The 16880-nt window shown below is 36.0% G+C and overlaps 1 protein-coding gene across 7 annotated transcripts in view; it reads right to left on the reverse strand.

Moving 5' to 3' along the window:
• PTPRD (protein tyrosine phosphatase receptor type D) overlaps positions 1 to 16297 on the reverse strand; it is a 1172279-nt gene extending 1155982 nt beyond the window's left edge. For 6 of the 7 annotated variants that reach the window (XM_036402900.2, XM_036402899.2, XM_054517858.1 and 3 more), the window contains exons 1-2: positions 16232 to 16294; positions 15860 to 15967 (exon numbers count right to left, since the gene is read on the reverse strand). The gene's annotated coding sequence lies outside the window, so the exon portion shown is untranslated. Of the gene's footprint in view, positions 1 to 15859; positions 15968 to 16231 lie in introns of all 7 variants that reach the window. The other variant, XM_054517855.1, reaches the window with a different exon arrangement.
• Between the last annotated feature and the right edge of the window lie 583 nt (positions 16298 to 16880).

Below are 16880 nucleotides of genomic sequence, written 5' to 3' on the forward strand. Positions count from 1 at the left end.
TATTAGAAACCTCCAGAATTTGGGCTACACCCTCAACCCTGCATCTGGGTTTGCTTAACAACTCACATATCACTGGTTTAGACAGGTGGCTTAAACAAGCTGTCTACTGTTTTGGAAACATCTATTTCGGGATTTAAAGTAATACTGCACCACAAAGAGAAGTCACATACAAGAGATTTGGAGTTCTGGATGTACGTTTTAATGTCCTTCCTATTCGGCCCTAAGTATGTTGTCAAACAGCTTACAGAATCCTGTGGCTCTGTAAGGACCCCAGACTGTATGAACAAATAAAAAAACACACAAATAATGCAGATGGGAAAAATACTTACATAATAAAATATACGTTTATCTGTTTTCTTTTTTAAGACAACATCAAGCAACCAATATGACTATGTCACCACATGCAGATGAGGTCAGTGGGGACCCCACGTACATTTATGTGCAAAACCCTTACACAGAGACACACAATTTCACAATTTCTCCTCTTCACATCTCATTCTTCTGAACCACTCTTCTTTGGAAGAAACTGTCAACAGGGACTTTATTTCAACGTTCCTTTTCCCATTTAATTTGTGGCATCTTAGAAGCAAGATAAATTTGAAGAATTAAATATTACACTATGTGTCCTGCTAACAGAAAACCACGGAACACTTGAGACCACTGGCTCTAATCTCCTAAGTCTTCCATTCAATTCCGGGTCCAGTCACATTTGCATTCATATAGCTTCATAAGAGATATCTACCCCCCACACAACAAGTTGCTGAGTATCTTCAGTGCACATAATTTTGTATTCTATAGTGGCAAGACAATCAGAAAGCTGTTTCCTGACAGTGCAAATATGTTTGCCTGCTTTTACTTTTTTAATTTATTTTACCTGTTTTCATTCTACTTGCAAATATGTCTACATACATATGAACAAAGTGAAAAATAATTCATACGTGCTCAAAAAAAAAGCCATGACTATCATATGTAGCAAGTTTACATTTATTTCTTCATTTAAGAAAACCAACACATTTTATCTGAAGATAACAAAGCATTCAGTTTTTTATATTATGACACGATTATCTTGAATCAAAGAAGTAACATATAATCAGGAACTCTAAAATTCCAACTGTTATTCTCAGCATTTCCACCAGGAATCAATACTTCAGAGGTAGTTCAGGGTCATTAAGTCAAAAGTGATGTCAGATGTCATCTTCAACTGAAGATAGATGAATTTAAGATAATTATATTTTGCCTCCTATTTTAGCAGTTAAACCCATTTTTGAATACCAAACACTCTTAAAACAAAAAAAAACTATTAAAAACCCCCAAAAAACAAAATACATGCAACTTTTTATCAGCTGAATTTGTGTCTCACCACCAAAAATTGCTTGCAAGCCAATTTGTACTGATTTGTATTACTGCACACTGCATTATTTCATCTCTGCCTTTTCTATTTGTATAGAAAGCATAAGCATCTTTAATATATGTAAACCATAAAGGAGATTTGCATACAAAAGCCTGCTGCAGTACACATTACTTAAGAGCCATGTTTGCTATTTAAAACTGTTTATTTGCAGGATAGCATAACACAGGGTTCTTTTTTTGAGACAGAAATATTCTTTCCAGTTTGAGAATATTTTGAAATTAACAAGTTATTATAAACATCTGTTTATAAATTATAAACAGTTATTATAAACAGCCTAGTTTTACCTAAGTTTTACCTAAGTCATTTGATAGCTATCAAGTTCAGTGACTAACAGCAAAAATTAACAAGTGCCTTGCATTTTTCTGATCTTGATCTATTTAATTGATCACATCACTGAATGGAAGGTGTCATAGTTCCACAGTGCCAGGGATCCAAGGGTTTGATGTCTCTACACTGAAAGATAAAGTCTATTTTGAAGAAAAACATATGAAATAAGCTATTTACTTATTTTATAATTTGCATTTCAAAGATGTAAATATATGAAGATTTTACTTCCATGTTTTTGAGGGAAAAGAAAAAAAACAAGTTATATACACTCCTGTTTCAGGGTCTTAGCACAGCTTGTCTAAAATACTTAAATAATACTAGATTTCATGATTTATAATTCAAACCATATGTCAACCTCAACTGGAAAAAAATCCATTTTAATCACGCTTTCCATACTTTCCAGTTCTTATAATACATGTTTTTTAAAAGTGACCTTTGAAAAACAGCATAGGACCTTCTGCTTAAACTGAAGTCTTAATTAACACAAAAATTCCTGTAGTTAAATTAATTTAATCTGTGTTCCCAAATTATGGGCCAAACTACAAATTATTTGCAAGTCTAAGTAAAAATTATTCACAAGCCTTCAGTACTTCAAATTGCTGAGTGATCTTTTAAAGTTCCATAAACTCTTTTCTCTAAACAAGGCACTCTAACAGCACAAGTAAAAATAGGCAACACCCACGTGAATAAAAAAAGATAATGGAGCAAAACAACAACAAAAAGGAAGATAATCACCCATTTATTAAAAAAAAAGTGTAAGTAAAGACTTTGTCTTTTAAGGAATTTTTGCCCTGAAATCAATTTGGAACCATGGTCTCAAATAATTTATAGGTTTCATAGTAACAATCCAGGAGACAAAAGCACAAAATGTTCTTTTTAGAGTCTTACTATAAAAGTGACATGTTTGCAGCATATTTGGCCTCACTTCCATTGTGTTTACAATATGATTTGATGTGCCATGGGAATGACTAGCAGCCTATAAGGAGTATCAGCATCCTAAATGGAATTGAAAACCAACTCAATTGCTCTCCAATGACACTGGCTCATGATCACGTAACAAGAATTCACTTATAAATAAAGAATAATATTTCCATTTGGATAAGAGGCATTAAACAACACCTGATCTGTTTCAACAGAAAAAAAAATCTCAGCGTTATTTCTCACTCTCCCTAATCATCATTCCAGCACATTTCCAAGAATCTAATTATAATGCAGTATCACTGAAGGTTTTTCATGGAGCTTGCTACTGATTTCTGGTGAGTACAAAGCCCAAGGGCTCCTTAGATCATGTTGATTTTATAGTCTCTATATTCGACAAGCAGCCAGTGTGTTTTATGACGTAGACCCAGGAACCGATAAAACTAACCTGTTCCCACCTATCAAGCTACCAGAAAAAAAATATAATTTTTCTTGCATTATGAGAGAGACTATTGTTAAGTCAGCTACTTATCCCTACAATTACATTTATTAGAAGGAATTGTTAGAGATTTCTGGCAGTGATTTTCATAATTAAGATTGTGGTTTTTTCTATGGCCCAAAATTAAGCAGGTGGGATAGTATATCCAGAGGTGGAATCATCATCCCTGGAAGTATTCAAAAAAATCCATGTTGATATGGCCCTTGAGGACATGGCCTAATGGTGGTGATACTCAGCTGATGTTTGGGCTTAATGATCTTTCAGGTCATCTCTAGCCTAAAGATTCTAGATGTAAGGCACTGTCTGTCCCACAGAATTTCAGGTCAAAACAGAACTCAGTGCAATATTGTAAGTTTCTGTAAGAGTGTGTATGTACAGTAAACTTTTGCTTAACTTACCAAGTAACAAAAAGTTGTTACTTCTTGAGACATGTAGTCAAATAACTAAGTCTATGTTAGCAAGCCAGGCAACAGAGTGTGGAATAATCCAAGATGCTGCCAGAAAACAAAACAATTTGCAATTTACAATATAACTACAACCATACTGTCATCTTCAAGATGTAAAAAAAAAAAAAAAAAAATTACTGCTTTAATTTAAAAAATGTTTTGAATGGCTATTTCTTCAGTAGCTAGTAGATTCTGCTCTTTTTGTTTACAGACGTGACAACACAAAAAGCATGGTGAAAAGAAGGAAACCACTCACCCAAACTGTGTCAACTTTGTCTGACTACTTACATTTTCTAGGTAGTGATGAACTTGCATAAAAGAAGCACATGAAAAAGTACTCTTGCTTTATTAGCTATGCCAGCTGGGCTCAGCTGTCCTCTGATTAACATGGAGGCCATTATTCTGTGACATTCATATTTGCATGTAAACTGTACCTTCGGACCTAAGTATTGCTGGCTCTTCTTATTTTATATATCATCTGTGCTTCCACTGCAACTATTTGACTTATGTAACATGCTGCTATATTTAATAGTGATCTGTGCCTTTCTAGTGCACACATACTTTAATTTCCAATTTTTTAAATCTTTCCAATAATTTCATAGTGGAGGGAGGAAGAGGGGCATTCTATGTGTCAGTCTTTCCTCAGAAGCATATATAAAAATCATGCTATAGCCCTCTCCAAACAGAAAAAACCTGCTGACTAGCATGAAAATATATTTTAAAAAAATAAAACTAGTACTTAAATTAATATAGTATCAACTTACTGGAACAGCTTACATTTTGAATAGCTGCATTTTGAAATATGCATAATTAGAATAATGGAAGATTTCTTTTGTATTGTCACTAGTTCTAACACTCTAAAGATGTTTGCTTTCAAATACCACTGTGAAAATAAATAGAACGTACAATTATATCTCATCTTACAAGAGTTATTATAATGTTGAGTTAACATTACAATTTGATATTTTGTGGAAACTGTTTCACCATGAATTTACACACAGTGTACATTACACTAATTTCCTTTTTTATTGCAGTTTTGTGAATAAAATTTGCCTGTGGCTATGTGGGTATACCAATCTTATTAATTTGTGTTTTTATAATCAATCTATAGTTTAATATGAATTGCAAATTTCTAAGGGCTAAAAAAGGCCTCCTGAAACTACCTTTGAGGAGAGATGCAACAAAGACTTAATTCCTGGTCCCATCAGGGAAGGAAAAAATTGTGCCATTCCTCCAGATTCCTGTCCACTGCCTTCCATGTGAGACCTTTATTGATGGAAGGCACAAAGTAACTCTTGTTGGAAGCAGTGTAAGTCTAGCACTGCAATACTCTTCTTGATTGGTTATCTTTGCTTCATAAAACTGCCCTATCTGGTACTTTCTGTAACTCCTCTCTTATTTACAGCTCAAAATACACAGCAGCTCTGTGGGCAAGTAAAGTGCTATCGGGATATAGAGACAGATGTGCAGGGTAATACGAGTCAATTAAAACTTCAGTTACTGTTCCAATAATGCCTGGACATGTCGGTCACACTTGGGTTTTTGTGGGTTTAGTTTTGGATTTTTTCCCCCTGCAAAAAGGAATAGACACCTATATAAATTTTTAAATACCTTGTTTTCAAATTTTACAAGATATCATTCCTACAGGGTAGGTCTTACTGGATAAAAATCAAATTATGCTTGTAGCTCATCTTTTTCTTCTTCACTATCACACATTAATATCTTTTACAAGTAACATCTTAGTTCCCTCTTAACACTGCTAAAACCCCAATTTAATAGCAAAGCAAACAAAAAAGTGCTATATTGTTTACTCTGCTTTTATATTTTTCCTTGAATATTAAGCAACAAAATAAAATCTACTTCCTCTGAAATTACCAGTGTGGTCTTGTTGTCAACCATAAGGGAAAGTCATTATTATTATTAACATAATTATTATACATCTTCCTTATTATCCCCCCAAGTTATAGCTGCCTTTCAACTTTTATTTGATTCAGACATAAATGAGAACAAAATATAATATAATACTTTTGTAAACACTGAGTGAGGTTAAGTCATGAAAATATCAAATTGACATATTTTATTTTTGGTTTGTTTCCCCAAGATGCTAAAGAGCAGACAGCCAGCGAATCACCATAGACAGATGTTACAGTTTGCATAAACTGGAATTCCACACTACAAGAATGAGGGATATATATTTTCATGAAATTAGATGAAGTAATATAAAGTTTTTCTTGGATCCTTTTTTCTGCTTATGAAGCTTCTCTATTCTTTGTGATTATAAGGATAATTTCGGAAAATCTCTTCATCTACTGATTATGGAAAATGTTTCTGGCTCACAAACAAGATCTATACTATTGCCTTTATAAAGCCTTGATAGATGGAGATCTCCATCTCTAAGAGTCATCTCTCATGCATGCTAGTTGCAATACTCTTTTATTAAGCTGAACACTTATATTTCTTTTTCAACAATCATTTAATGAGCATAATATCCAAGTGACTTCAGTAAATCCCAAACTTTCTGTCCAAACAAAATGCCATCTAAAGTTAGATACAAATAGTATTATCACTGTAAGATTTATCCTATCAACTCTGCCTCTACGCCAAAATCAATAATCCTGACCTCAAAAGAAAATATTACTGCCAGTAATCTTTACTGGTTGCATAATGGTCAAAATGTCAATATTACAAAAACAGAAAATACACCTCAGTATAATTATATTACACTGATCCCTAGGTCCATCTTTCTTTCCAAAATCAGGAAAAGGTGACCTACCAAAGTAGCAAATAAAAAAAGGCGGTGTGACACTACACAGTTCATCACATTAGTCTCAGAGGCACCAGCATAGTGTCAGAGCAGGAAAGCACAAAAGTTGATTCTGTGTATGGACTATAATTAGCAGCATAAGATCTTGGACTCCATCAATTTGTACATCATTGACAAAAAGAGGAAAAAATTATGACAAAACAAGCAAACAAAACCCAACATATAAGCTTGTTTCCAAATTTGAAGACAAGAATGTAATTTTCAACATGCGCAGATTCATACATGCATGATAGGATTTCTAGGATGTCTACAAAATATAATTAATCTAATTATGCTGATAGCTAAGCACAAGTGTTGATTAAGGGAGCTCTGTTAGCATCAGATATAATTAGCATAACATGAAAAAATCCTTGCCTTTGGGAAAGGCAAGGAGGGAAGGCAAAGTTCTAGATACAACATCAGAATATAGACATGCACAATTCATAATCCTGAATGCAAATGAACATGCAATTGTATATGTTCTTTGCTTTCTGAAATACTTGTATGGGACTGGCTGCATTTGTTACAACACTAGCCTAGCACTGAGCAACTACCTGAGGGCATCTAAAAGGCTTAAATCACTTATGGTCAGGCGACTAAAACTTGAACCCAGTGGTTAAAGACAGTGTCATCTGACTTGACACTGCACCAGAGAGCTGAATAACATGACTGTTGATGAGGATTTCTTCCATTTATGTTATCCATTTTCTACCCTCACTTCCTTTCCTTCCTCATCATGCTTCTTTTAACAATTCTTTTTTTTTTTTTTAATATACAATGAAACATAAATTGCAATTTTTTTTTTTTCACAATGCCTAATTTAAGTAACCAAGAAATGCTTGGTTAAATAAATGTCACAATTCATGTGTTTTTTAATTTGTTCAGCATTGACAATTGATAAAATTAACAGAACACACATATTCAGGGATTTTCTTCTTTCCCCATCCAGTTCTCAAGCCAACCAAGACCTGTCAGAGCAGTGGAGGGGGAAAAAGAGACGTAATCTTATAACTGCACTTCAGTGTTACTCAAAGACACTAACACACCTAAACTCACCCCAAAATTCATAAATTTCCATTTTATTGATTCTGTAGCAGAACTCTATCAGTTACTTTATCTCTTCACCTACACTAGGAAGCATCTGATATTTACATAAGCTGGAGTGCTTTCTTTCCCATTTTTATCAGTTTGGGAAAACACAAAGTAGGTTGAGGACATCACTCTTAAAAACAAATTCTTACCCCAGAAGGGCCACTATGCTTAGGATCAGTGAGGAAGAGCAGAAACCTAAATTATGATCTACTTTAAAAATAATTAGACACTCTAGCTGTGCTACAGCCTTCTGCAAAGGAAGGGTAGAAAAAAAATGGGAAGACGGGGAAGAGTGGAAAAGGCTGCTTCCATGCTGAGAGAAAAAAGATGATTCTGAGCAGAAATATATTTGGATACTTTTCAATTTATCATTTCATGTAGAATATGACAATGAAAATATCCAGGGATTGCATTTCCACACATACAGAGACCTGTGGAAACCTAAAGTTGATGATGAAAAGCAGATGCTGCAGCACAATTATTTTTGTTAAGCCAAATACAAAGATCACTTTTCTCTAATAATCCTAGAATAGAAAAGAAAGAAACAAACAAAAACCTATTGGGGGTTTTCAAATTAAAGAGATTTTAAAACAGGACAAATCATGCATTTTGGTTAGGTCAAGGGAGCACAACCTGTATGAAAGCTGCTCAAGAAATTTTTTAATTCTAGATTTTTTTTCCTTAGTACAGATTGTCCAGAAAAAAGAATAACAGCAAAAACACAACAAAATAATAATAATTAAAATAAAAATCAAAAAACTCAAATCACATTTCCTGACCATTTTATTCCATCAAATGGCCTCCAGCAGATATCATATTTTTTTTTACTACTTTGCCTCTTTTCTCCATTAGAATGAAGAATTGAAAACAAATGGCACAGGAAGCCCATTGCACTTTGTTCTACAAATGCAGAACAATATTAATTTGAAATACTTCCCTTTTGAATTATTTCCCTTTTTCTCCAAGTAACAATTATTGTGTGCTGTTTATCCAATTATCACTGAGAAACTTAATTTTGCCGAAGACTTTCACAGATATGGGTAGCATGGTTAAGAATATTTGGTTACCCAGGTATAGTGACCTTCATATCTTTTGGCAGCTCTTGAAGTTTGCTGATGCATTTGACAGAAGAATTTCCAACCTCACTGACTGATTGTTGCTTCAATGAATTGTCAGAGGACACTGCGTGTACATGGAAGAAGAGAAGTCAAATCAACCCACTCTAAAGCCTACACACTGAAAAAACAGGCAAATAAATTTTTGCAGCTTTTCAACTATAGCTTCCCAGTATTCTTAGGAAAAAAGAAAAACAAAAAAAGGAAGATTAGGACAAATTGTGTAAAAAAGCCATTAGTATATCTTTCACTCATAGGGAGAAAGGAAAATTTCACAGAATATTTGTGCATAAAACTGAACAAATGGCTAAATTATTCAAAGGGGAACACAGGTTATCACTACATTAATGCAACAGTTCTACTTTTCTCCTTATTTTTTCTTAAGTACTCTATTTGGTATGCTAATGATGCCAGACCATAACTACTGATGTCAAATTTGAAATTAATGAGCTTTGCTGGGCAGATTTCTGTTTGTGAAGGAATACCAATGGTTAATATGACTTTTCATTAGGAATATTTCTATGAATGATATGCACACAAATTATACTAAAGGTTATAGGCAATGAATTATTTGAAACTCACTTTTATGACTTATCTGTACCTACAATTTTTAGAAACTTATAAGCATATAAAAAAAGTTAGCCGAATTTTCTATCAAGGAGAAACTTTTGGCATATTCTTAAATACTTCTGCTAACAAATGTAGGATATGTCAGTAATAATGATTTAATGTTGATCAAACCTCTCCCAGCGCATTCCTCCCCATCACACGAATTTTTCAGGTCTCAAGATCTCATCAAAATATATTTCAAGTCTGATTTCTTTTGTTATAAACTTTAATATTCTAGTTACATGACAGTTTGGGAGTTGGTTTGTACTACTAATGCATCAGTATGGTGACATCATGGTGAAAATGCACAAAAATTAAGTCAAAAAACCACACACTTCCTTCAGGAAAACCTAGATAGAGAAAAGTGTCAGCTGTAATTTTATACTATTCTGTTTTCTGATAAAGACAAAACTCTTTATGGTTTTCTATCTCTCTGAAGAAGCCCGAGAAAGCCATCTGGCAAGCCTCAGTTCCAATAAGTAAGGGAAAGCAACTCATGCTAAGACACAGACAGTGCACATGCATTCTTTCCATTGAGAACTGCTGATGCTTTGAGCTTTGCCTCACAGCATCAGAGCACAGTCCTTTTAATTTAAAAGAAAATCTTTCAAACTAAGATCATGCACCACCCTGTAAGATTTTTTCTGATTGTTAAATGGATGGGATGGATATCCTTATGTCATTTTACCTAAATCAAGGGCAAGTCACACATAGTTTTAGTTTATCTTTTTGTTACTGCCAGTAATTCTGTAGCTACCTAAGTAAGACTTACATCACTGCTCTACCTTATACTTATGCGCAAGAATTCAGAGTATGTTGTGCTTCATCAGACGTTGAATACAGAATTAGCTTTAAGGTTAAAATGAAGTCCTTCAACATGGATTAAAAATTTGCACAGTAAGTATTCTTATTTAAATCCTGCTTAGAAAACAAAAAAATCATATACTAAAAATTAATATTCTATGTTAGATCTAAGTACAGTTAGTTACAATACAGAAAACTTTTTTTTTTTTTAACTAAAGACTGAAGAAAAACACATTTGACTAAAAGAACAAGCAGAGTGAGGAGAACACCAAACTACTTTAAATGCTGGTTTATGTAGTACAGGGTCTGGTGAGACGTTATGCCTTGCACCACAATGAAGGGTACATTTTAAGTGTGTAGGGGTGAGACAAAGAAAGAATGCGTCAAAGCTAGAGCAAACTTACTTTGCCTGACATACTCCCACATTGACTGTTAAACTGCTGCATAAGAGTCTAAAAATCACTTCACTTTCAGACTACAGTAGATGCAATTGTTCTTATGCAGTTACTTCTGCTGCAGTACCCTTAAGAATTACTGTTCCCAGAAGACAGATTGGTGTACACTTCCAACCTGCTGCCACCAGAGGACCTTTATTCAGGCTGGTCACCTTAAATCAATCATCATCGTGAAGCAATTGAGCTGTCACCCATGAGAAACTCACCAGCTGGGAGGACCACTCTGGAAATGTGAGCTCACCTTACCCTCACAGAAGCTGGAAGAGCTAAATAATCCCACTTCCCATTAAGCCCATGAGTCCTCCTTTATGTTTACAGACAATCACCCCAGCTGAAGCAGCTTCCCCTCAACCCACCTTTTCACTGCAAACAAAAAGCATATGCATTTAACATTTCAGTGCTGGGCAGTATAACACATTTTGCAAATGAGCTAGGTAACCTAAAACCAAATAAAAAGCAGCATCCTGGATAAAGAGTGATTTCCTGAATGCCATTGTGTACAGCTCTTATTTTTTAAATTCAAAAGAAAAGCAGAATGCACCATATGCACCAAAACATCACCTTACCTTTTGAGATGCCACCCTGAAATATATGAAAAATTCAGTTTAAGCAGCTTTTCACAATGGGATGAAACACAAATATGGGACTGCCTGATGTAGAAAAACATTTTTCTAAACCAAATATTTAGACAAAGCAGAGTACTGGGCCTCTAATATGTATCTATCTGTTAATTAGCAACTATATGAGCTCATGCTGCTTACAGCTGGAACAAATCCCCTACAGCATTCTCAGGAAAATCATCGGACTATTCAGAGCCTTCTTCATATTGCAAACATACACATCTAGAATTCTCTTTTCCAAACACATCTCCAAAATCTTAATTTTACTTTTAACATAGTCTAAGTAACATAATTTGGAAAGTATAATAGTATTTCAAAGAACTTTAAAGGCATTTGAAGCATGACTTTATTCAGGAAAACTTTAAAACATACTAGTATTTTGATCAATTTCACAGTGTTGCTGGCAGAAATTTTATAAAACTGATTTTAGAAACCAGATTCTGCAGTAGCTAATCAGTTAAAATTTTATTCAACTAGATCTTCATTTTATGTATTGACAAGAAAAACCCCACTTTTTAGAAGTGGCTACAAAGTTGCCAATAAAGATATATAGAATGTAAAGAATACAATTTCTTACACAATAGTCTTCACTTAATAAAGCATATTTAACAGAATAGAAATGTAAGATAAATAGGATCATTTCTGCAACTATTGACAACAAATGAAAATAGATGAGTAATTCAGCCTTTATATTGACCATAAAAGTAGTAAATTTGCAGCAATTTTCTGTTTATTGCTAGCTTTTCTGTTATTGTTTCGTGCTGGATCTTACAAAAGAAGCTACCAGAACGGATAAACTGAAAATCAAACAGCATCTAAAAGCATTAAGAATGATTAAAAAATCTCCCAGTATGCATTCCTTTTGCCTGTGTGTCTGTTTCCTTCTCATAGTCATTATTTTCAAATATATTTAATTCTCATTTGAGAATTAATTCATGCCTACTGCCTATTTCCTACTAGAATTTGTGTTTGCTACTAAGTATTTTTTATCACAATCAAATATGTCCAAAACCTTATACTCTAACTGCACTTCTTGTCAATACTTTGCGACCCCATTTCTATCATTATGTTATCACTTTGACACAATGTCCCTTGCCAACTTTGTCAGAGTTTGCTAGGATTATAGGTGCAATACTTCAAGGTGGAAAGTCGACAAGAAAAAGGGGTAACATAAAATCTCTTTAAGAAACTTCTAGTACTAATGACCTTATAATGTATGTGTAGAAAACAAAACAAAATAAAACGCCGCATATACAGGCATTCTCCAGCTCAAGTACATTTGAATCTGAGCTCTTTCTATGGCCTTTTCACTTTTTTTTCTATTTTAAAGAACACCCTGAACATCTCTTCCTCCTTAGCCATTTTCCACACAATCCTTATGGCTACTAATGAAGGAAAAAATTTACTTTCCTTGAGTACAGTTATCAAAATCCAAAACCCTAAATTATAGAACATCCATATAAATGTCACTGTTAAATTTATATTTGCTGGTTATGAGGTCTTTAAAGTGACAGTAAATCAATAGAGCTTATTCTGATTATGTGAGATTCAGGTACCAATCTGTTTTTGTACTAAACCAGCTTTGGACTGATGAAAAGTATCAGTGACCTTTTCCTATATGCTGAACTCACTTGTTTTCCTGTTAAGCCAACAATGATACCTTTGTTTCTCCAACTAGTTACAGTACTTCAATTCTGTAGAATTATTACCCCTATACACACAAAAGTCATCAATGCTTTGTAAATTCTTAAAAGAGCACAGACAAACCAAGATTAAAGTATCAGTGTATTACTTGATATTTATAACATTCCCCATTTTAAAATAGTTTGTGCTATCAAGCAGTATGTTTGTTTGTGTACTGTCAGTTTCTTCAGCAAAGCCACATTTAGCAAAGAACAAAGAAGGAAACATTTGCGTTATTTTTTCATCAGACTTTATAACCACAAAGTTTGGTGGGAGTTCAGTATATTAAGTGATTAATATTGACAATGTTTGTTGGCTTTGGCTTCTGAAAACTAATGCAGGTATCTAGGATTTTACTAGTAAGAAATCTTAAATATGCACATACCAGAGGAATTAATCATTGATTCCCTGTAGACTGCTTATATATTTCATCAGACTATTATCTGATCTGAATAACAAGAACAATTGCATAATAAACTACATTACTGCTGACACATGCAACTTTGTTATATCAGTTATGTATTTGCACAGCAATAGGTGTTCTTAAAGTCCTCTCTTGTTTCTTCTGAATCAGATTGACCCAATTTGACATTTGCCTATGCCAAAAACTCATAATTGTACATGAATATATAATCAAGTACAATATGTATCACATTTAATTGCCATGATTTGGCACAGGTCATTTCCCACAGTAGTAATTACAGCAAAGGTGGAGTACGTTTTGAGTACTTTTTCATATAGATTCTAAAGTATTGCCACAACATATCCTAGATTAAAGAAAATCCCAAAGACAAATTATGAAGACTGTGCTCCAACTAATAAAGACATTGAGTACATAGACATTTGAGCTAAACTAGACAACATAGTTCCTGTCTGGTTAGTCATATGTAAATTTTTTTTAATTTTTTTTTTATTTCAAATAGACACACTGTTAGACATTCAACATTGCTGCATGTTTAGGGCCACCTAGCAGAACTGAAAGCTTAGCCTAATAAACTTCACTGCATGCAGTCTCAAAACAGTTCATGCAAATTAGCTGGATATATTATTTTAATGTGCTGTCCACAGGGAGTACAACACAGCAATGAGCCATGTCAAATGTTACTAAGTCATTTAGAAAAAAGTGAGTAAAAAGCGCTTTTTTTTAACTGAAAGGTAAATTCATAGTACTAAAACACTATCAGTAGGATTCCTTACTAAGTCAGAAAATGTGTTATCCTTTAATTAAAAGTTCATGAGTTCATGGGGTATTTTTCCTGTCATAAATGGCAATTACCAAAAGACTACTTTAATGCAATATGAAAGTCACCCTGATTCACTGTCTAAGAACTTGCACCCAATGCTTTGTAATTCCTTCCTAGCTCTAAGATTATGAATACCTGAAAGTAAGTCTGAATGTCATCCATCTGCTACTGCAGATTTAGTCTTTCCTGCTTGTGTCACAATTTCCTAAGTAAATTTTGCTCGTTTTCTTTACTGTTGTGACATAAACTACTTTCTTTACTTTAGGAAGAAATGCATTTGATTTGACCCTGATAAACTTTCACTCCTAGTGACATTCATTAGTTGTGACTGATTTTAAATTACACCTGAAAGTGCAATATGAAATTCACATTTCGAAGTTTAATAAAATGCATTTGTAAGTTCATGTTTAATGGCTTCTAACAGCACTACTTTATTCTGATTAGGTGAACAGTAAAGACATAATATATATGATATTTGAGTTGTATTGTTTATTTACAGTAGCCACATTATTCTGAATTTGTACAGTAAAATAACCCATATTTGCCAAGAATTTGTAAAGACACAATTTTAATTTATTCTAATTCAAATCCACATTGTCCCTACAACAGATACAACACATGAAGAATTTAAATCCAAGTCCATTTGGCCGGAATAGAGAAAAAATGCTGAAATGCTATTGATTCCTTTCAGTACATTCAAAAACACCTGACTCAACTGTATTTCTACTGACATAACACTGAGGTTTTATTTAGATATTAGCCAACATGAGCAAACGTTTTCATTGCCATACCTGTCATTGTTATTTCTTTTCTCTACCTAGGAAACAGTTAACCCTCAACTGCTAATACTAGCTGTCTCCCTTAGCAGAAAAGCAGCAAATGTCGATAACGGGTCCACTGTCCCAAGAGAAATAACGCCTGCAAAAGTTCTCTTTCCCAGATGCAGATATATTTAGTGCTGAACAACACCTAACAGCAGACACTTCATGACATACATTTATATGATCTTCATACCTTCTGTTAACTCTACAGCTCAGCCAGCAAACCTCAGTTCCACTGCTCATGACACCCTTTTAAATGAGTTTATCTTTTTGTTTCCCCTAGATCTTTCTCACCTATCGAAAACAGTGCCATCAGTACTTTTGAATATGCCCTATAAAAGCCCTTAGAAAGCAAAGCTGTTGTCTAGAACTGTCATCCTCATCAGAAGAAAAAATTTACATACAATTTATACATATAGAACTTGATGAAAAATTTAAGAACTTCAGAGACATGGAGTAAAAATGCTTACAATTGAATGCAGACAAATATATCTTAGTATCTATAACTCAGGCACATTTTATATTAAACTGAATGTCCTGTCACCTGCCATTGCTTTGCAGGTCAGACCATTCTGCAGACCCCTCCTGAGGGAGTATCTCTTTGTTTAGATTTTGTCTGTATTCTACCACATACCTACACCTGCACTGAAGTATGACATTATACAATACTTGCCACACTCAGTTTCTTTAAACAAGTATTCACCTTCAATTTTCTTCACTCATAAAAAAACCAGAAAACCACTAAATGCACCTTCCCACTAAAAACAGTTCCAAGTTACCACGGCCAAGTTTCTCTCTGACCAGAACAGTAACCTGAAAATAGAAATGCATGCACATATATATACACATGTATATACACATATATAAAGATATGTGTGTGTGTGTGTGTGTGTGAGAGAGAGAGAGAGAGCATATGTATGTGTGTGCATATGTATGTGTGTGAATGCTAAGAAAAAGTCTGGATAAGCCCGAGGACACAGGGACAGTAAGCAAGCACAGAGAATTTACTTACTAATGCTGTCCACTCGGACCTCTTTGGAAACCTGAAGGAGTCTCCGCTTTCCCCTCCTGCCAGTCAGGCGCCGCGTTGTGCCCCTAGTCCACACAGGCCCAGAAGGAACTGCAAAGAGAGAGAAGCACATGCCCCATCAGGCAGTACTGTTTTGATGGGATCCAGCTCCGCTGCCGCTAGCTCCTGGGGGGTAACCCTGTTTTCAGAGCTGACTCCGATAAGAGTCATTCTTCCAAAGATTTTTTTTTACAGTGATTTTAAATACCTAAATAAATAAATAAAAAAAAGGCTTCCCGGGGCTCCTTCCCCTTAAAATTTGCGGGGGGAGGGGGTCTGTGGGGGGGGGTGGCGGGGAGGTGAGAGGTAAGGTACCTGCAACTCTCTCCGATGAGGACGGCAGACAGAGAGGGAGGGAGGAAAAGAGCGACGAGAGGGAGGAGAGAGGGAGCGAGCGAGGGGTGGGGAGGAGAGGTGGGGGGTGTGCGTGTGTGCGTGTGTGTGTCTGTGTGTGTGCGGGGCGGGGGGCGCTGGAGCGGCTCTCGGTGCGAGCACTGCCGTCTGCAGGCGGGCGGCGAGCGGCCCGCAGGGCTGCGAGGGCCGGAGCTCCCCGCGCTCCCCGCGGGGCCCCGCGCAGCCCCCGCCGCCGCTCAGCCCGCTCCCCTGCATTTCCTTACCGAGCCACTTGATGGCCGGCAGCGGCGGCAGCCCCCCGGCCCCGCCGCAACTTTGGCGGCCGCGGAGCCACGCCGCCCCCGCGGAACTGGGGATGGGCAGGTGCCGGCCGCCAGGTGCCGCGCCGGCCGCTGCCCGCGGAACTTTGCGCCCGGCGGAGGGTGAGGGGCCGGGCTGGGGCACTGTGAGGGTGCGGCGGGGGCTGCTGAGCCCCGCGTGTTGGCGCCGCAGCCGCGCAGGGAGCCCGGCGCCGGGAGCGCTCCGCCACCCGCCTCCCCCGGCGCTGCCTCCTCCCACCGCGCTCCCCGGCGTGTGCGACAGGAGCGAGCTCCTCGCTATTAATAATAAT

The sequence above is a fragment of the Molothrus ater genome, chromosome Z (genome assembly GCF_012460135.2).
Source record: "Molothrus ater isolate BHLD 08-10-18 breed brown headed cowbird chromosome Z, BPBGC_Mater_1.1, whole genome shotgun sequence".
Classification (NCBI taxonomy): Eukaryota; Metazoa; Chordata; class Aves; order Passeriformes; family Icteridae; genus Molothrus; species Molothrus ater.